At 35.0% G+C, this 22,417-nt stretch overlaps 1 pseudogene; it reads left to right on the plus strand.

Annotated features, from left to right (window-relative positions):
- The window catches only part of LOC120355176, a 64,184-nt pseudogene that overhangs the window by 36,433 nt on the left and 5,334 nt on the right, over nucleotides 1-22,417 (plus strand).

The following is a 22,417-nucleotide window of genomic DNA, read 5'->3' on the forward strand; positions in this document are numbered from 1 at the left end:
GAAAACACCATTCTACCTGGCTCAGATGGTATATCGTAATCTGCCTGCAAAGATGAGAGACTTCGAATGCAGTATTGCTGTTTACAAGCGTAAGGTCGAGAGGTGGCTCTACTGACTGGGGTGGGAAATGTCTGAAAGCCTGCTTCATTCTGTTTATATGCACTAAAACCTATCCTTTATTTTTTCTTCTTTTTTTTTCTTTAGCTCAGTTTGGTCAATTTTTGCTATCCTACTCCTTTTATATTTTTAAAAATTTTACAAGGAAAATCGCTCTCATAAAGATGAGTCCTGTGAGTCCGCTGGTCTCTTTTCCTTTTTTAAAATATGTCTTACTTTAGTTAAGTTATAAGTCTAGTTATAATGATTTAATTTTCCCATTTTCTCCCATATGGATCTGAGAAATCCCGTTTTTTTCTTTAATTTATAGTTTCATATGTCGCTGTTCTGTTCTCTACAATCAATCAGACTTGTGTTGTTCCAGACTTGTGTTTTCATATTCCTTTCATTATATTGATAATAATTGGCTACCGAGAACTCACCCCTACACACAGACGTATAGTCTTGTAGAGGTATTCCAGTAACCAATTTTCAAGTGTCATATTTTTTGTAACTGTGCATTTTGGAATAATAAAGAATTTGATTTGATTTGATTTGAATCTAGACAGAGTACCTCTTTGAAACAGTTGTTAACTGGTAACTAAATTAATAATTTTGTCAGGTTGGCATTAAGTTGAGTTGACTTTGTTAGGTTGGCACCAAGTTGAAGATTGAAATGCATTTATCGCGGAAAAATTGATTGGGCACTGCTACTTCAATCAGAGCTATTCCTGGGAATATATTATATCGCCTGATATGGCGAGCGAAGCGAGCCTGACGGCTAGTCGATAATACAGCGCGGCTGTAGCTGAGCGGCTAGAGTCGCCGCTGAGGAATCGGACCTCAAGTTTAATGTGACTAGTATTGTAGAGTTGGGCTAAAAGATAGCATGAGGAGATAGCTTATGATATAGGGTGTTTATGATCCAAATTCTACTGTTAACTCAAGCGTATAGTCCTAGTAGTTGTTTTTGGTGGAGCCTTGAGACGCTGGTAGTCTCTCATACTGTGCCGTTCTTACACTCTCACCCCAACAAAACTGTAATAATGGAAAGTAGTCGACTGTAATCGGCTTGAAATTTGGAAGCTAATACCATGGGATATCATCTTATGCTATATTTTCTCTATGGTAGGACATTGATAGTCATTTTCATTAATACAAAGTAATAAAGGATTAAACTTTGATGAATATAATCAAGTGGAGAATGTGAGTGAATAGAGCACTTTTTGTTTGATATTGCAGTTCCTGGTACAAGCGTGATGATGCCAGCCCTATCTCCTACAATGTCGGAGGGCGAAATTGTCTCTTGGCTGAAGAAGGAAGGTGAAAAGCTGTCTCCCGGTGATGTGCTCTGCGAAATTCAGACGGACAAAGCTGTTATGTCCATGGAAGTGGATGATGAGGGAGTTCTCGCCAAAATATTGGTATGTATCTTGCTTGGTCTTTGAATTGATTTTTAGGCTATTCGCACACCAGTTAGTCAAGACAAGACAAGACACGTTTAGTCACAATACTTCACATAGCTGCTTGTGGAGCAACACACACTGATTAGTCATTGCAATTAGACATATCTTCATAAGCAGACATGTGAAGTATTGTGACTAAACGTGTCGTGTCTAGCCTGACAGTAATTCATGATTCGGTATCTAACCCCGATTTATTCCCGACTGAGCCTAGTCTGCATGTAGTAATAGCAAATTATTAGATAGATTGGAGGGTGAAACAAGTGTATCTAATGATACAAATTTTCCTATATTGAGGTCCACGTTATGATGGCAGTGTTTGATTAGCAATGGTATTGCTATCCTTGTCTACTTGTCTATTATTCAACAAAGCGGATAGTGCTATCTCTTTCTCGCTCTGCTCTGTTGCCAGGTCGTCTTTTAACAATGTTGATCTAATAATTAACAAAATATTTCATGAAAATTCATAATTAAATTATTTAAAAATATAATTGATTATTTTAAACGTGAATTAACAGTTAATATTACAACAATAAACCTGTATCAGCTACCGAATATAGAAGGAATTGACAAGATAGAGGTTCGGCAACGTTGATCTCCTATCTTTCTCCACTGCCATTATAACGTGGACCTCACCATAGTTGATTCTCGACTTTTGTTGCACTAATAAAGATTAACCAGCTAAGAACCTTCTGTGTATTTTTTATTGTGCAAAAGAAAGATGATTAGAATTTCTCTTACAACTAAGTTTCTTAGTATAGTTGAAGATGTGTTGGATTTAACACAGTCCTGTAACTGCATTACTTCTGGTAATGTTGGAATTGCAGTCCTGTAATTAAATTAATAGAAGTGGGTTTCACAACCAAACTAACTTGAGATGTTTTTTTAATATTATGGAAAAGTTTCACAACAGACTCATCAAAAATAATGTGTTCAACAAATTTTATCGAGAGTTTATTTCCTTTATTACCCAGGTACCGGCTCAAACGAAAGTCGATTCTTCAGTTATTGTCGATAAGAACTACAGATGGAAATTACTGAGATATTGCAATTATTCAAATGCCTATGAATTAATTATTATTAAACGAAAATCCAAATTAAATGCTGTAATTCACCCCGAAGACTTCTGCTACTGCAAATATTGAAAACAGGGTAAACAGCTAGATGGAAATTTGATGAGCGCTTCTATTAAAAAATTATTTGTCAGCCCGGGAATCGAACCCAGTACCTCCTAATTGCCGGTCAGGATGCTTACCCTTACACCAAACCGACAATCTCTGGATAGCAGCGCACATTTTATACTAAGCCATAGCGGCCAGCCAGTCTACAGATGGAAATTATCCAGAGATTGTCGGTTTGATGTAAGGGTAAGCATTCCTGACCTGCAATTAGGAGGTACTGGGTTCGATTCCCGGGCTGACAAATAATTTTTGGATAGAAGCGTTCATCGAATTTCCATCTATCTGTTCAACCTGTTGTCAATATTTGCAGTAGCATAAGTCTTCGGGGTGAATTACAGCATTTATTTGGATTCTCTTTTAATAATCGATAAGAACTGATCTACGATTATGTTGTGTATTGTATATTGTTCAAAATGAAGATAAATATATAGTCCAGGTGTTGGCCCTTACATTGCCATGCATGAGTCTAATTATAATATTTGATAGGATAATCAAAGATTTTTAAATATAATCTTATTATTATATTATAATAAATCCTATAACATTGAGATGAATAAATATAAAGCAATAATTAAAGAGGTATATCTTTCTATGTATATAATATTATATTATATTACATGAATATCTTTATACTAATGGAATCCTACCTTAGGTGTGAACTATTTATAATCGAAATTATAATGGCTGAAATATTACGTACTAACGTGAATAATGCATAGCTCCTTATAAGAAATAGGAGTATGCATCTTATATTATTTTAATTTGTATTTAAAAGTAATAAATAAAACTAAGTCTCTTTGCTTTAGAACAATGATATAGGATTACGGATGGTTATTGGTGCATAGATGTGTCGGCACCGGTCATCGATATTCTTCTCAAATTTAAACAATATTAAATTCCATATAAGTTTGACATAATAACTATCAATCAATTTTATAACAATTTGAAAAATAAGCAAAGAATAATGATAATAAGATTATTCATGGATATTGCAGCGGTTTCCATATTTTATGTCGACCATAACTGATTGACCATAAATACGAGTAAGTCCAAGTACATGCCTATTGTAACCCGTGGTCAGCAAGATCCAGGCCCCAGAGTCATGAAACTTCACTCATGTGGAGACCCAACTTCTACCGTGTGCAACTGTGAAATCTTAGAAAGAGTAAACCAATACAAGTATCTGGGCATAGTAATTGATTACAACTTAAATTGGAGTCCACACATACAGTTTATAAAGCAGAGGCTCCGAAGATTGCTGTATGCTTTCAATCAACTGAGCCAGGTACTGAGCTTGCAACATTGTAAGACTGTCTATTATGCTTTCGTTCAGTCTATCATACAGTACGGTATTCTCATCTGGGGAGGACTGTCACCTTCTCTCCTGGAGCCGCTTGCGGTGTCGCAAAGACAAATAATTAAAACAGCCCTGAACAAACAATACCGATACCCAACTATACAACTATTTTCAGAATTTCCTGTTTTAAACATAAGGCAATTGTATATAAAATCTCTATTAATTTACCTTAAGAACAATAGTCATAATATTTTGCCAGAAATTCTCCATACCTATCCTACTCGGTATAGATTGAATTATGGATTTGCGACGCCGCAGGTGGTTCACGGAGTGGAGCTGAAAACACCATTCTACCTGGCTCAGATGGTATATCGTAATCTGCCTGCAAAGATGAGAGACTTCGAATGCAGTATTGCTGTTTACAAGCGTAAGGTCGAGAGGTGGCTCTACTGACTGGGGTGGGAAATGTCTGAAAGCCTGCTTCATTCTGTTTATATGCACTAAAACCTATCCTTTATTTTTTCTTCTTTTTTTTCTTTAGCTCAGTTTGGTCAATTTTTGCTATCCTACTCCTTTTATATTTTTAAAAATTTTACAAGGAAAATCGCTCTCATAAAGATGAGTCCTGTGAGTCCGCTGGTCTCTTTTCCTTTTTTAAAATATGTCTTACTTTAGTTAAGTTATAAGTCTAGTTATAATGATTTAATTTTCCCATTTTCTCCCATATGGATCTGAGAAATCCCGTTTTTTTCTTTAATTTATAGTTTCATATGTCGCTGTTCTGTTCTCTACAATCAATCAGACTTGTGTTGTTCCAGACTTGTGTTTTCATATTCCTTTCATTATATTGATAATAATTGGCTACCGAGAACTCACCCCTACACACAGACGTATAGTCTTGTAGAGGTATTCCAGTAACCAATTTTCAAGTGTCATATTTTTTGTAACTGTGCATTTTGGAATAATAAAGAATTTGATTTGATTTGATTTGAATCTAGACAGAGTACCTCTTTGAAACAGTTGTTAACTGGTAACTAAATTAATAATTTTGTCAGGTTGGCATTAAGTTGAGTTGACTTTGTTAGGTTGGCACCAAGTTGAAGATTGAAATGCATTTATCGCGGAAAAATTGATTGGGCACTGCTACTTCAATCAGAGCTATTCCTGGGAATATATTATATCGCCTGATATGGCGAGCGAAGCGAGCCTGACGGCTAGTCGATAATACAGCGCGGCTGTAGCTGAGCGGCTAGAGTCGCCGCTGAGGAATCGGACCTCAAGTTTAATGTGACTAGTATTGTAGAGTTGGGCTAAAAGATAGCATGAGGAGATAGCTTATGATATAGGGTGTTTATGATCCAAATTCTACTGTTAACTCAAGCGTATAGTCCTAGTAGTTGTTTTTGGTGGAGCCTTGAGACGCTGGTAGTCTCTCATACTGTGCCGTTCTTACACTCTCACCCCAACAAAACTGTAATAATGGAAAGTAGTCGACTGTAATCGGCTTGAAATTTGGAAGCTAATACCATGGGATATCATCTTATGCTATATTTCTCTATGGTAGGACATTGATAGTCATTTTCATTAATACAAAGTAATAAAGGATTAAACTTTGATGAATATAATCAAGTGGAGAATGTGAGTGAATAGAGCACTTTTGTTTGATATTGCAGTTCCTGGTACAAGCGTGATGATGCCAGCCCTATCTCCTACAATGTCGGAGGGCGAAATTGTCTCTTGGCTGAAGAAGGAAGGTGAAAAGCTGTCTCCGGTGATGTGCTCTGCGAAATTCAGACGGACAAAGCTGTTATGTCCATGGAAGTGGATGATGAGGGAGTTCTCGCCAAAATATTGGTATGTATCTTGCTTGGTCTTTGAATTGATTTTTAGGCTATTCGCACACCAGTTAGTCAAGACAAGACAAGACACGTTTAGTCACAATACTTCACATAGCTGCTTGTGGAGCAACACACACTGATTAGTCATTGCAATTAGACATATCTTCATAAGCAGACATGTGAAGTATTGTGACTAAACGTGTCGTGTCTAGCCTGACAGTAATTCATGATTCGGTATCTAACCCCGATTTATTCCCGACTGAGCCTAGTCTGCATGTAGTAATAGCAAATTATTAGATAGATTGGAGGGTGAAACAAGTGTATCTAATGATACAAATTTTCCTATATTGAGGTCCACGTTATGATGGCAGTGTTTGATTAGCAATGGTATTGCTATCCTTGTCTACTTGTCTATTATTCAACAAAGCGGATAGTGCTATCTCTTTCTCGCTCTGCTCTGTTGCCAGGTCGTCTTTTAACAATGTTGATCTAATAATTAACAAAATATTTCATGAAAATTCATAATTAAATTATTTAAAAATATAATTGATTATTTTAAACGTGAATTAACAGTTAATATTACAACAATAAACCTGTATCAGCTACCGAATATAGAAGGAATTGACAAGATAGAGGTTCGGCAACGTTGATCTCCTATCTTTCTCCACTGCCATTATAACGTGGACCTCACCATAGTTGATTCTCGACTTTTGTTGCACTAATAAAGATTAACCAGCTAAGAACCTTCTGTGTATTTTTTATTGTGCAAAAGAAAGATGATTAGAATTTCTCTTACAACTAAGTTTCTTAGTATAGTTGAAGATGTGTTGGATTTAACACAGTCCTGTAACTGCATTACTTCTGGTAATGTTGGAATTGCAGTCCTGTAATTAAATTAATAGAAGTGGGTTTCACAACCAAACTAACTTGAGATGTTTTTTTAATATTATGGAAAAGTTTCACAACAGACTCATCAAAAATAATGTGTTCAACAAATTTTATCGAGAGTTTATTTCCTTTATTACCCAGGTACCGGCTCAAACGAAAGTCGATTCTTCAGTTATTGTCGATAAGAACTACAGATGGAAATTACTGAGATATTGCAATTATTCAAATGCCTATGAATTAATTATTATTAAACGAAAATCCAAATTAAATGCTGTAATTCACCCCGAAGACTTCTGCTACTGCAAATATTGAAAACAGGGTAAACAGCTAGATGGAAATTTGATGAGCGCTTCTATTAAAAAATTATTTGTCAGCCCGGGAATCGAACCCAGTACCTCCTAATTGCCGGTCAGGGATGCTTACCCTTACACCAAACCGACAATCTCTGGATAGCAGCGCACATTTTATACTAAGCCATAGCGGCCAGCCAGTCTACAGATGGAAATTATCCAGAGATTGTCGGTTTGATGTAAGGGTAAGCATTCCTGACCTGCAATTAGGAGGTACTGAGTTCGATTCCCGGGCTGACAAATAATTTTTGGATAGAAGCGTTCATCGAATTTCCATCTATCTGTTCAACCTGTTGTCAATATTTGCAGTAGCATAAGTCTTCGGGGTGAATTACAGCATTTATTTGGATTCTCTTTTAATAATCGATAAGAACTGATCTACGATTATGTTGTGTATTGTATATTGTTCAAAATGAAGATAAATATATGAGTTTGTTGTATTGTTGCCCAGGTACCAGCTCAAACAAAAGCCCAAGTGGGACAGTTGATAGCTCTGGTGGTGGCTGAAGGAGAGGACTGGACAGATGTGCAGATTCCTGCTATGGGTGGGGCCCAGGCGGAAACACCCAGTGTGGGTTCAGCCCCCACTCCTCCTAGCTCCTAGTCCCACTGTGGGATCGCCAGCTCCCGCCGTTGCTCATCAGTTGCATGGGTAAGCTATAGTGAGCCCCACGTTATAATGGCAGTATTTGATTAACATTGGTGTTGCTATCCTTGTGTATCTTTCGACAAAGGAGATAGCGAATGTTTCAAGTCATAGTGTTGTGTATCAAGTTGAGATGATATTGTATTATATTGGTTTGATAATATGTCATGTGTGGTGATACTGTCATTATAACGTTGATCTCACGTTATCAACTATCAGTCAACTGTTTTTTTGTTCATTAATTCCAGTTTCAAATTTGAATTTATCTTTATTCATTACAAAAAGCATACGGGTGTCGTCTACTATTCTAACAAAATTAATAGTATGATGCAATTATAAGAAGAGATAAACTCAATCCACTGGAAAGAAACAATATCCAAAGTGAGATTCATGTTTCAATGTCAGCTTCTGATTAAGATTGATTTGCCATCCTCCTCTGACATTAGACAAAACAGATAAATGCATCCTTTTCTACCTTCGCAATGTGCCATATAGTTTGTAGGCTATTAAGAAATATAATGGACTACTAGACTATTCAATCTCATATTAGAATTCATTTCCAGGTTATAAAATGACATATTTCGAAGGTGAATATAATAAATTATTTTTTCTGACAGAATTACTGTCAAATAAAATGCAAATTACCCTTTCTAGGTGGGGTTTCACAGCAAAGCTGGGCCGAGTGGAATCCGCTTGCTCGCTAACTATTCAGGATTTAGTCGGGAGAATTCAAATCAACGCCGGGCCGAGCCGAGCGGATTTGTGCAGTCGTCTTGATGCCCAACTCGAGCGTTTTCGGTCAAGCTGATTCTGTTTCTTTCAGTTTAGTCCGATCTTCCCACGTAGTGAGTTGCGCAGTATTTGTGTTTTTAACTTGAAAAATGTCTTAAAAAGCAAATCAGCAATCGGCTTCAGTGCGAACACAGGCAGATTCAGCTCGGCTCGGCATCGCATTTCTCCGCTCGGCTCAGCATCGCATTTCTCCGCCCGGCTCGGCTCGGCCCAGCCCAGCTTTGCTGTGAAATCCGCCTAATTGAATAATTGAAAGCAGTAGTATGAGAGTACGGTTGCTGCGAGACTTTTTTACGACTTTTTTACGACTGAATATCTTACTCTCAGATTTAACTGAAACATGTTCTTGACAACGATGTGAAGCAGTGGGTTGTACACACAACAAACACTGTCAGATTTAAGTGAAACGAACTTCTTACTGTCATAAATTCTAGATGTACTTGACAACTAGGATGAGATTTTACCATTCTTTCAAGAATACATGTCCAGCAGTAACATTCAAATCCCATATTTTCAAAACTCTTTATGTGTGTGTATTCAGCACAGTTGAATATTCTTTTGGAAGAATAATAGTGAATTCGAAGTTCTTTTCTGAATCTATATTGATATAAATTAAATCATTCTCACCAAATCTTACATTCTTAACATAGAACCAATCAAACTGAAAAACATTGGCATATCAAAGTTTGTCATTTCTTGTTGTAGTTTTCACTCATCTCACAGCACTATGTAGCAATGTTTATAGATAAGCTTACCGTGAGACAACCTTGGACATTATCATTACGCACCAATTCTGCTCTTGGCTGATGATTAACATGTTTCAAAATTTCACTTCAGAGACCTTACAAGGACGAATGCGGTTCCGGTCCAATTCAATACTCGAGCATTGTCACGTTTTTGCAATTTTACTTCACATAGCTTACAAGGACGAATGTGGTTCCGGTCTAATTCAATACTTGATCATTGGCATGTTTTTGCAATTTTACTTCACAGAGTTTACAAGGACGAATGCATCTCTGTTCTAATTCATCTCAAATTCGAGCATTAACACGTTTCGTGCATAATCTTGTTTCACCTTGGAAAAAATGCATGTGAACACTCTCTCACGTTGAAATAGAATGTAGCTAGCTATTTCTCATGCAATTTCTCCCAAGCAATTTGCATAGTGAAAATCGGTTAAAGATTGATATGATTCTAACTTTAGGGTTTTAGAACATCGCCGTAGATTGAGAGACACATTTTATCAGTAATTAAATCACCTACTTGATCTTCTGTCAAATTATGTTGTTTTGCCTCAATCCAATTCATATGAAAGCTAACTTTAGCATAATTCCGTACTATTTGGTAGGCTATTCGATGTATAAATAAAGTGAGATAATCGGTGAATGCAGCTGAACATTGTAATCTCGTCACTTCATCATTCTCTGTATTTTCAATTGAAGTTGCTATTTCCTCATGAATTGATTTGACTGTAGCTTGTAATTCATCTTTCTCAATAAATGCTTGCATTTCACTACTCAGATCATTTTTCAATACATAAGTTTCGCTAAACGTAGTTAGCAATGTATTCAAATCGTTTTTTGAAACAAATTGTTCAATCCCCTCCATAAGATTTGTCTTTTTCGTATTAGTCATTGCGGATAATCGATCTTCAAACTCTTGTTTTGTTATAACAATGTTATTCAATGCATGCACAGTTTTATCCAAATATTCCTTATCAACCGATAATGAATGAGTTTCATTTACTCTAGTAAAAAGTTCTGTGCTGAGCTGTTTCAATCTGGTATTTAGATAATTTCTATCTAATACTTGCAAATCTTCAATTTTGTCTGAGATAACTTTCAATTTCTCATCCAAATATTTCTTGTCAACTTTATTATCGTTGATCGTATTCAAGTGCGATCTGAATATCTCTGTTGTTGATTTGAGATCATGAAGAGAATTCTCCAAATTGATAGATTTATCTTTAAGTCCCCTATCGATATTGTCAGATAACTGTTGTAATGTACTGAAGATGTGTTCCTTTTTGATCTTGTTCAATCCAATATTCTTAACTTTATTAGATAATTGTGAATCTTAATACGAATGCAGAGATTCACTAACACCCTGTTGATTAATTGCCTGTATTATTCTCTCACTAAAACTGGTAAGATCTGGTTCATTCCATACAATGTCTTTCTTCGCAGCGACTCTCTCGCTTTTACCTCCTAATCTGTGCACGCTCATTCTGCAACTAAACAATAATTTTACCTTCACGCAATTCCTCTATAATTGATGCAATCTCAACATCATGACCCGAGTGTCCAGCAAGTTTTGATGATTTTAATAAATGAAGTCTCTGAACCAATCCATCATAGTTGTCATAATATTGGTAAATTCTATTGCTAGAAGTATTTTTTTTCAAATTTCAATAACCTTAACCTCTCTTACTTGTTTTTTTAACAGGAAACAGCATTTGAATTAAGCGAGACTTTACACCACTGTTACGTTTCACATATCCTCGTCTATCCAAATGAACTTTTGTTATTGATAGAATCTTCTTGTATTTATTTAGATCTTTTTCATCAAAGAGATATGAATTTGGTCTTTGGGCAAATAACAGTTCTAATAGACCATGTGTAATTCGGAATTTTTCGTTATCAATATAAAAGAAGTAGTTATCAAAGCTAACAACCATCTCACCCATAAAATATAATTTTCGGTCAGAATCATAGGAAATTCCATAAGGAATCGAGTTATCCAATTTTTCAGTATACAAATATTGTGCAAGCACTTGATTCTTTATCTTCTTTATTTTGCTGCTTGTATCACTCTCAAGCCTAGTTGAATTAAATATACTTGATTCGTTCATGCTTAGATCTTTTTCAGCTGCTGATGGTGATGCAACTTCTATTGTTTCACTAATATCATCATCATGTTTTTCTCCTAGTTCCATACTTTCTTCGTCTTCTTCTTCTTCTTGTTCCTCCTTTTTTGGTATAAAACTGTGATCAGATTGGTGAGAAGATTTAGTTTTCCCCATTTCAACTAGAGGTGTGATAATCGGTTTAAAAAGTTTTTCTCTGTAATCATCAGATTGCTTTTCAAAATGTACAATGCTTCTATGTTTATCTCCAATAACTTTCCTCAATTTCTTAATGTTATCGATTAGAGCAACACTAGCATTTTGTCTTCTACGAGACATCCTCATTCTTTCACTGCTACTCACTCTCTACTGAATGTCAATAAAGTTATCCAGACCCTGCCTATATTTTCCACTATTAGCTACACAGTCTGTCATAATAGTAAGAAAACTATGCTTCTTAGAATTCCACACATTTGAACACAGTTTACTGAAATCTCTGAAGCAAATATCTTCACCCACATAGTCTCTATGTATTAATTTGAGTGATAATTGATCAATTTTGAATATAACAATCATATTTGCATTATCTCTGGTGAAATGTTTTTGTGTTGCACCATAACTTTGAATTAAATATGCTGTATCAATATTACGATGTCTACCCATAGTAAAATAATCTCTTATTTGAGGTGTGACTAAGTTGTAAATCATCAAATATAACTAGAGAAAATTGTGGTATTTTATTCGGGTGGGGAATTCTCTCGGGAATATCATTGACATGAAATTCAATACCTTTCATTTTTGAAAAGACTTTTCTTAAAAACAAGTACTTATCTTGATATTGACTTTTAGTATTTAAATGAATATGTTTAAATCTCAATCCATTTTTGGAAAAAATCAAGCTGAACAATAAATTCGTTTTACCGCATTCAGATGGGCCTACGATGAGAATTCTAGCGTTATGTGGTATCAATGTACCATTCTTACACCATACAGGCTTTTCCTCTTGTGCAATTGACTTATCGAAATTTACAATGACAAGTTTGTTCATGTTGAGAAAGTGAGATATACAAACAGAACGAACTGTTTCATGTGTCTGGTTCACTCGCTAATGAAGCGTTTCTAGGTGACACACATACATGTACTCACCCATTCAACATCTAGTCACCCTGTGCCACATGCTACTAGCACTTCTCTATGACAAAAATGAGAAATGAAAGAGCGAACATTCAATTCAAGTTGTTTTTATTTAAAAAACACACACAATGTAAAGAATATTACAATGATTATCCACAACAGATGTGGATAGATAATTATATAATGTACATTATTTACATCATATGATCTTACTCTAATTATTTACAGCAAATGTGGATAGATAATTATAATGTACATTATTTACATCATATATGATCTTACTCTAATTATTTACAACGAATGTGAATCAATAAAATTATACCATGTGATCTTACTCTAATTATTATTTACAATCTTACTCTAATAAGTTCTCTCGATTTATGAATGATGGTTGTGGAAATCCAATCCATTTCACAAGCAACTTATCCTTATCTCGTCTCAATATTTTTTCTATCAAATAAACATTTCTTTCAGATTCATTCAAAAGTGTTTTTTTTTATTTCTTCTTGATAAAACCTACCCTGTATTATCTCACCACTAAGATCTTCTAATGAGTTAGTGATAGGTCTTGTGGGATGTATGCTCACAATTCGGAAATATTCGGGTGACCAATTCATTAGATATTTTTTATCAAATATCTGTTTCTTTTTAGAAATTCTCACAATATCACCTAGCTTATATTTTGGTTTCAACACTTTTAATTTGAATTGTCTATTAAATGCAGAGTTTAGTGATTCTAAAACACGTTTACAATGTTTTTTCAGTTACATCTTTAGGTCGCATTCCAATGCTACTGTGTACTGTATTGTTATAATCATCTACAATATTTTGTAAGTTATTAACCCAGTTTTTACTCCCACGTTCAGTTAAAGATCGATATATTTTTGATTTTATTGAACGATTAAATCTCTCAGCGATACTAGCTTTCTTATCAGTAAAAACAGAATAATGCTTGATATTATACTTATGTAACAAATCTTTCACATGCTTATTAAAATACTCCTTCCCTCCATCTGTCTGGAAAAAACGCATATGTTTATTCTTACAAATAATGGGTTCGAGTGCATTATAAACACTTTGTGCAGTCTTATTCTTTAAAGGTATACAATAAGCATACTTAGTAAAACAATTAATAACAACTAAAATATAACGATATCCTTTATTGAATTTAGATAAGCTACCCATCTCAATCAGATCTGATTGATATAAATCGTTCTCATTCTTCAACTAATATCTACGTGTGGGGTAATTTACACGTGCAGCAGAGTGAAGCTCTGCTGCTAATTTTGCTCTAATATTACTCATTCTTCTTCTTCTTCTTCTTTGTGTGAAGACACGCTTGAAACAGAATTCGATGTGTTGGTCACTACCTCGTTACACACACACTGATCTGTGCCATCAGTTTGCTATTTTGTAGTGACCGAATGGTATTGTATCGATTCTGTTCTCTGCAATAAAGCGCTTGTCATCGAACGGGCTTAAACAAACCTTTGCGCATTCAATTTGATGCATGTTATGATTGAAGGATCTAAACATATTACATTTTTCTACATAATGGCATCGTTCAATCAAACATTTCTTATACAAGTCAAAACTAAGTTTTCTATTTTTCACATGTGTCTTCACACCTTTTGCTACACTCTTATTTACAGTTTCCTCCTTCTCATTATTTACAAGATATGAATACAATTTCGCCCGTAATCCCAGAAAAGATTTTAAAGGAATTGAAGCTGCCTCATCCTTAAATTTCCCTACAACTTTATTCCTCTCATTGGAGAAGCATTCGTGCTCAGCTGGGTAATTTGAAGTGTCAAACAATTCTAGATTTTCTCTTATCAGTTGGTAGACGTCGGGTGTCTCCAATGATAAGAGGAAGCTATCTGTATCAGTCATACAAAGCTGGATGCGTTGCCATGGTATGATTTTTTGCAATTTACAATAGAAAAAATCATACATGTGTAGTTTACTCAAATCCAAGATGCAGAAACCTGAATAGATTGGCTTATTCATTTTTAGTTCCAACTTTCGCGAGAAAACCGCAATCACATACAAACTTATTATCTGCCAGCGTTTACATAGGGGATTTGAAATGTACTTATCTAGACGCTTGGTGTCTGTGATAATTTGAACATTACAATGATGACGACTATTCTGTAGTGTCTTCCCATAAATTAAATTGCTCATCTGTTTAAAAAAAGAGACTTCAAATTTATTTTTCGCAGCTTGCCTATTACAGGTATTGAACTCAATGTAGTTCTTCAACCAAGGCGATTGGGAAAAGCTAATGACGCGATGTACTTTTGTTAATTGCAATCCAAGTTGAAGGTACAGTTTCGAATTCATGTAATGAACAATGTACCTCTCTCGATCAAAAAGTGTGTTCATGAGTTTTTTAGTCAGAGTTTGACCGTTCTCATTGGTTTGGTACTCGGAGAACAATTCGCTAGGAGGAATTTGATGAAGTGGAGTGAGAGGGAAATTGGCATGCATATCATGTAACTCCTGTGGGTACTTGAGATCACATTCAATTACATAACCAGTTTCTGATTCACTCTCCAAATTTGTAAAGTCAAGAGCATGGATTTCTTCCTCTGAGAGGAACTTGAAATTTCCATAAGGTAAGAATTGATTCATAGAGTGGGCATACAAAGAATTACAATCTATATAAAGCAAATAGTTACTTGGTTTTGTGGGATCGTATGTGTCAGGGATGTGTTTGTTATTGGCTTTGCAATAACACTTGCCAATAAACGAAACACCACCGCGCATTCCTGATTCAAACAATAGATGTATATCAGGATCGCTAATCAATTGAAGTTCAACCCGGGTGAACTTTAACATACAATTCCAAGTGTAATGAGCAAGCGAAAGAAAATGAGTCACATCGAGGCCATATGACCTAAAAAGCGTTGACCTCATTTCTTCGAAAACCTCAACTAATAGCATGACGTCTAGGCACAGATAGAAATCATGATACTCGCCGAGAGATTTCAACTTGAATGTTGAGAACACTCTTTGTGCATGCTCATATTCTTTGGGGGAGAGGGGTGTATCGTTAAGATCATTATAAAAACATTCTATCGGAGGGAGAGAAGTCTCAGCGAATTTTTCAGGGCAAGATATGTATGAATAGGGATATACTCCTTTTTTCAACAAGAGTTGCCTATGTTCGAGATCTGGGTCATTAAATACTGAAAACAGACGTTTGAACTTTGATTCCATATCTGTACTATCTACCAAGTTGCGCACTAATACTTCTAAAGATTCATTCATAAATTTATATGAATCTAAAAACTTGATTTTTCCCACTGTCAATGTCAAAAATCTTTCTGATGTATTGGCGATACAGGAAATTTCTTTTTTACATTTTCCGAGAGCTTTTAGAATAAAATGACTGTCAAATCCGCTAAAATTATGGAAGTAACAGCTAATCGTATCGTCAGTTCGAGTATTTAAATTACATGACACATGAGCAGCACACAAAAACTTTCCATTTTCATGTGCATGATGGCATACCTTTGTGTCTGTTTCGGTAAAAACCTCATTGCAAAGGCCGCACTTATCAGCGTTTTGAAATTTTCGTTGCTGACGTTCACTTAAATGCTCCATTGGAACTTCACATTCTATATCCGCACTCAATAAATCGCCAGTTCGATTATTTCCTTGAAAAATTTCTCCATGATCTTTTCATTGATATTACTCAATCTATAGAGTACGTGATATCTCCATTCACATCAATTACAACGAAACAATACCTGCATGGAATATGACACGCCGTTTTCTTGGTGTAACTTCTGGTAATAGGTACATCCTCAGATTCATTACCATCCATATTCACAACAAATGTTTCTAAATCTGCGTAGATTGTATACTTTTTCTTCAAAGTCGAACCGAGTTTTTTAAATTTGATTGTCTCACCTCGTTTTGGGTACAAAGTTCTCTGAGACTGGAACTTTGAACAAAGCTCTAGATGTCTCATCAAATTTGCTTTCCCATCACAATTTTTAGATTTGTTTGTTGTAAATCTGTGAAAACAGAAATTACAAACATCTACTTGTGCTTTAGCTTTCAAAAGGTGAGAAAGAAGATGCGACAATCCGTTTTTCCCGTTCGCGGTGTTAATTAAACAAAAATGTGTTTTTCCTGCATTGCCTTTCAACATTAAAATATTAATTTGGTATTTACGCGTACGGAATATGCTTATCCGATAGGGGAAAAACTTTCTGTTGTCATACGCGATAACATGAATTGCGATGTCTGTATTGAGAATTTCAAATTTCTTTATGTCACGATCGGTGGTTGGGAAAATAACTCCGCGAGTGTTCAGCCTGTGAGCAAATTTGCTCAAATATTTCACCTTTAATGTCTGCCTATTTGGTTTCTGGTGAAAATAGGCTAGAACACTCCACAGAAAACACTTTTTATCAGAAAGATTTTTGACATTGATAACACATTTCTTATTGATGATGAACTGGGGTGTTTGAATATAACTGCTTGTGTATATTGGATTATATCTAATCACATTTACATCAAGCGAGTCGATCTTCTTCAACACCCACCCACTCCCAAATCGAACAAATCTATCGAATGAACTTAAAATTTTCCTAACTGCTAACATAAATTGTTCATTCAATTTGTCATAACTCTCCAAAACATTCAAGCCTATGGCTGAGTAGCTATGAAGATTCACAATGGATGAAACAGCTTCGGATTCCTCTGATTCTAAAACTACCATCTTATACAATAATACATTTAATACTAAAAACCATTTCACATTTCCTTTGAAACGTGCAGCGTGTTCTCTTATTATCTCAAAAACACGAGCTTTCGAGTTTTGAAGCACATTTTCAATGTCAGGTGCTACGTTTTCGAAGGAAATGCGATGGTGAATTGCTCGCGAACTCACGCCTCCAACCCTGTGTTCTCTGCTATGCTCCATCTCTGCTACTAGCGGGTTACTGAAAACAAACAAAGAATATATTACTATGGCACAGAATTATATATAAAAACAAGTAAACATTAATCTAAAAATCAGTTGTGATTTAACAAGCTGCAAGTACAGTGCAAAAAATGCTATCTCAGGATCAGATTTTCATGCACGAACGATTGAGGTTATTAACATTTGATAATCATTGGAAATTAGAATCGAGTCTGTTGTCACCTCAAAATATGGCTAAACAGGGTTTTAAATTTGTGTGAGCACCTGACATTGTTCAATGTGTGTTTTGTTCAGTATATTTAGAAAATTGGTTGGCAACAGACGATCCTAGTAAGGAACATGAGCGATGCAGTCCAAATTGTGGATGGCGCAAAGAAGATAATATTTCATGTGAAGAGGAGAATTTCGATAATAATATTCTACGACAATATGAAGAACGAGTTTTAACTTTCCATCGTCCAGAACCATTCAAGCTCTCGGTATTTATTAATAGAGCAGACTATTTTGCAATAAATGGATACTTTTTATATGAGAAATCATATCTGCAATGTGTATATTGCAAATATATTATTGAAAATCCTTATGAAAAAGTGATACATGTTCCGTTTTGTATATATAAAAAGATGAGCTATAATGGAAAAGAAAAGACGAATGATGAAAAAGAAGATGCTGTGGGAAAAAAAGCTGGATATTGTACAATATGCACTCTGTTGTAGAAGTAATTCCCAATCAGAATCGAGATATTAGTGATTCCTAAGTGCATTGTAGTAGTAGTATCAGGAAAGAAGTAAGTTCTGAAAAATCATGATTAGAAAAATAAAGAATTGTATCATACTTACATGCAATGAATGATGTGCTGTACTGTCTCTCTCTGCTTACACTCCAACTCTCAGACTAGTTCTTCATACATCTTTCCTCCTCAAAGACTGGAGTGATTATGCAGTAGTGCACACTCGAACTCTGTGAAATCAACGAACATAATGAAAATCACAATAATATTGAGAAGAAATTTAGCAAGTCAACATGTGATGTTAATTATGAAAATTAATGAGGAGATTACATTGCTCTCACATTCGAAATATTGTTATTCGAGATATTATATCTGGAAGTGAGAAATTTTATATTAGTGCATTGTGAGAATTTGATATTTTTTCTCTGATTGCACCTTGCTGTACGTGTTAGAATGCATTTGTATGTCAAGGATGTGATAAGCGGGAAAATGCACTATCTCTCACTCATCCTAAAACAGAGAGAAAGAAACAAATGAGTATATAAGCAGCGGTTATTGGATTTGCCAGCTTCATTCGAGCACTAGTCACGTTCCTGTTACACATATCCTCATCATCATGGACTCATCATCTACGCGTCAGGACTACATCCTACCAGATTCACCTCCTCAACAAGGCACTTCCTTCCCATCTTACTGGGCAGCGCAAGCTGCACAGAAGAAGAAGCTTCCATCTGCCAATAGCAGTGCTGCTCCCCCTGCTGCTGCTGCTGCTGCATCCGACTCCGAGGACTCACTGCTGAAGAGCCGTGGGGTCTTTGTGGAGAGAGGGATGAGCAGTGAGGAATTCATTATACCAGACACACCACCATCTCATCTGGGATGGGCACCGAGGCGTGTACCACTCACAACGATTTCCACCAACAAGCAACAGGGGAAGAGAAAGCTGCACTTTCTGGAGGAGGAGGATGAGGAGGAAACCAACTTTGTACCCTCAAAGGTTAGTTATTTCAAATATTATTAACATGTAATGTGAACAGATAATTTTAAATCTTTATATGTTGTCAATAATTTGTTGAAAGCTTGCTACTAAAAAGCTTGCTAGTATCTGATAAATTTCTCACTTTACTGAGAAAAACTAATTTCCAATAGATCTGTTCACATTACATGTACTCACATTGTGATATTAAATGATTAGAGTTATTGATGAATCTGATTTGAAAGACAATTTCAATCAAGAATTATTTCTTGATAACGAATTGTAATATAGGAAATGAAACTATTCAACTTTGGAGTTCAGTTAAGATGTATATTTGAGTTCATGAATATGATGATTACATTGATATATTCATTTGAATTGAGCAACTTCTATGTTGTTTTATGAAATCAAGAAATATAATTATTTGAAGTGATTAGGTTGAATGCATGCTACTATCTAATAAATACTTTAGTGAGAAAAAAACTAATTTCCAATAGATGTCTTTGTATTACATGCATGCACAATGTGATATTAAATGATTAGAGTTCAGTTAAGATGTGTATATTCTGAATTCATGAATATTATAATGATTACTTTTTGAAATTGAACTGATCAAGCTTACTAGTTGATTAGAGTTCAGTCAAAAAAATTGAATAAGATGAATATTTTGATTTCATTATTATGATGCTTACATATTATTTGTACTAATCATGCATTTTTTGCTATAATATTGAAGTGATGTGTTAAGAAAATTACTGATTCAGTTGATAGTTATATTGTGATATTAATGATTAGAGTTCAGTTAAGATGTGTATATTTTGAATTCATGAATATTATAATGATTACTTTTTGAAATTGAACTGATCAAGCTCACTAGTTGATTAGAGTTCAGTCAAAAAATGAATAAGATGAATATTTTGATTTCATTATTATGATGCTTACATATTATTTGTACTAATCATGCCATGGCAGACGAATTATATTAAAAATAAAAATTGCTTCTACAAAGAAAATCTCTGAGGTATATCTACCTCAGAGATTTTCTTCCATAATTTCCCCCTGTAAAGTTATTAAATTTAATTCTGAGTGTAAAAATTCAGGAATAGTAGTGAAGCATGTCACCGCTACATGGAGTGACATTAAGATTGTTAAAATGTAACAATCTTATTCTCATACCATGTTGCGGTGAGATGCATCACAAGTAGTATATAATTTTAATATTGTAGTGATTGATAATAAATTGTAATATTGTTTTTATAAAAAAATTGTTCTTAATTCTCACCTGTTTGTTGTGTCAAAGAAGAAGATGTAGAATAGTACACTGTTCACGCAAGAATAGATCCTCTTGTAACTGAACACTCAATGAATGTAGAATAGTTCACGCAAGAATAGTAATGCTCTTGTACAGTCAATGAGTGTTCGCTCACAAGAGAAGCTATTTTATAGTTGCTGCTGCGCGCGCACGCGCATGCACCACATGACGGTCTTGACCTTGTTGCGAGATTCTCTTCCATCTGTTTGCGCTATACACTCACTATAGATATTGCAATCTATTTTTATCAGTATGCTTACAACACTTGAATGGAGAAGTTGTGCAATGAAGATAATTGTATGGAGAGTTTTATTTGTTCTTCTCTTTATAATATGTTGTGTGAATATGCTATTACTTTTCCATATTGCTTTGAAAAAATATTATTCAATGCAAAATGATAGTAAGAGAATATTGGAATCTATACAAAATGTACGAAATAAGATTAGGGATTTGGAAACACCTCAATTGATGCAGGAATCACTGCTAGTAAGAAATCATACATTATCTTATATCAAATCATGTGTCAATTCATCAGATGCTTCTCTCGATGTTAGTCCAAGACATTGGTATAGATTTATGATTGATGAACGTTCAATTCTTTGCAATTTCTACAAAACTTACAACATACTTAACAAGTGTGTTAATAAGACACATCATGATGATAGAAAATTGTATTCCCTATTGATTAAAACATACCAACTTTGTAGTAATATATAAAGCACATAGTGAGACAATTTCTTTGTCTCTCGATTGAGGTTAAGTGTTTGATTAATTAACCTCAGTCGATGTTCAACTATTGAGTTGAAAGGTAATGAAAAATGGTATGTAGAAGAAAGTTATCTTCTAGGAAACGAGGGAGAGGAATCTTGAGTTCGGCTAGCAAAATTGTCAAAGGTATAGCGGGTACTGCGGGGGACATTACATCAACTATTATAAATAAATTAATAAACGCATCACCGGAAACCCATTTCCCTGGCTATCAGTGGTGTGGCCCTGGCATGAAGGTTAATGAAAGGTTAAAGAGAGGCAATCAAGGTATAAATTCATTAGATAGAGCCTGTAAGGTACATGATATAGCATACACTCAAAATAGTGATGATAAGTCGCAAGCGATTGCAGACAGAGCTCTTGCAAACACAGCATGGGAAATATTCAAGAATCCAAAATCATCTCTAAGTGGAAGAGCACTTAGTTATCTTGTAACAAACGTGATGAAAGCTAAAGCAGCGTTTGGCGGTGGATTGAGAAAGAAGAAGAAGAAGAAGAAGAGCACAAGTGTTGGGAAAACTCATAGCAGCTCGATAAGGAAAAAAGCTATTGCTCAGTTGAAACAGCATATTGCAGGTAGAGGTTACTATTTGAAACCGTACCCTCCAATCTCGAGTGGTGGTCGTATTTTGATTGGGCCCAACCCCACATCCTCCTCCTCCTCCTCACCATATGGTGTAAGTTTATTCCCAAAGAAAAAAGGAGTTAAAAAACGTAGAAAGACAAAGAAGGTGAAAAAATGAATATCGATGGTGAATTGTCCAATCACGATCTAATAAAATGGTGTAAATTATTACAAATTCCCCTACGAGGTGTATACATGATAGATACATTACCTAATAAAATTCTAAAAAATGAGAATTGTATTGTTAATTTAGACACTCAATCCGGACATGGTACACACTGGGTTGGTTATAAGAAACGAGGATCAAATGTTTACTATTTTGATCCAATTGGTAATTTACAACCACCTTATGAATTGAATAAATATTGGAAAAAAGAAACAGGTGTAAATATTTTTTACAATGTTGAGCACATGCAACCATTACATACAAATATATGTGGACACCTTATGCTCTTGTTTTTTGCGAACCAGTTGTAATCCAGTATTTGTACCGAAAACATATAAGATGGTTGTTATTACATTACGATCTAGATCAAG

This window comes from Nilaparvata lugens, chromosome Y, assembly GCF_014356525.2.
Source record: "Nilaparvata lugens isolate BPH chromosome Y, ASM1435652v1, whole genome shotgun sequence".
Lineage (NCBI taxonomy): Eukaryota > Metazoa > Arthropoda > Insecta > Hemiptera > Delphacidae > Nilaparvata > Nilaparvata lugens.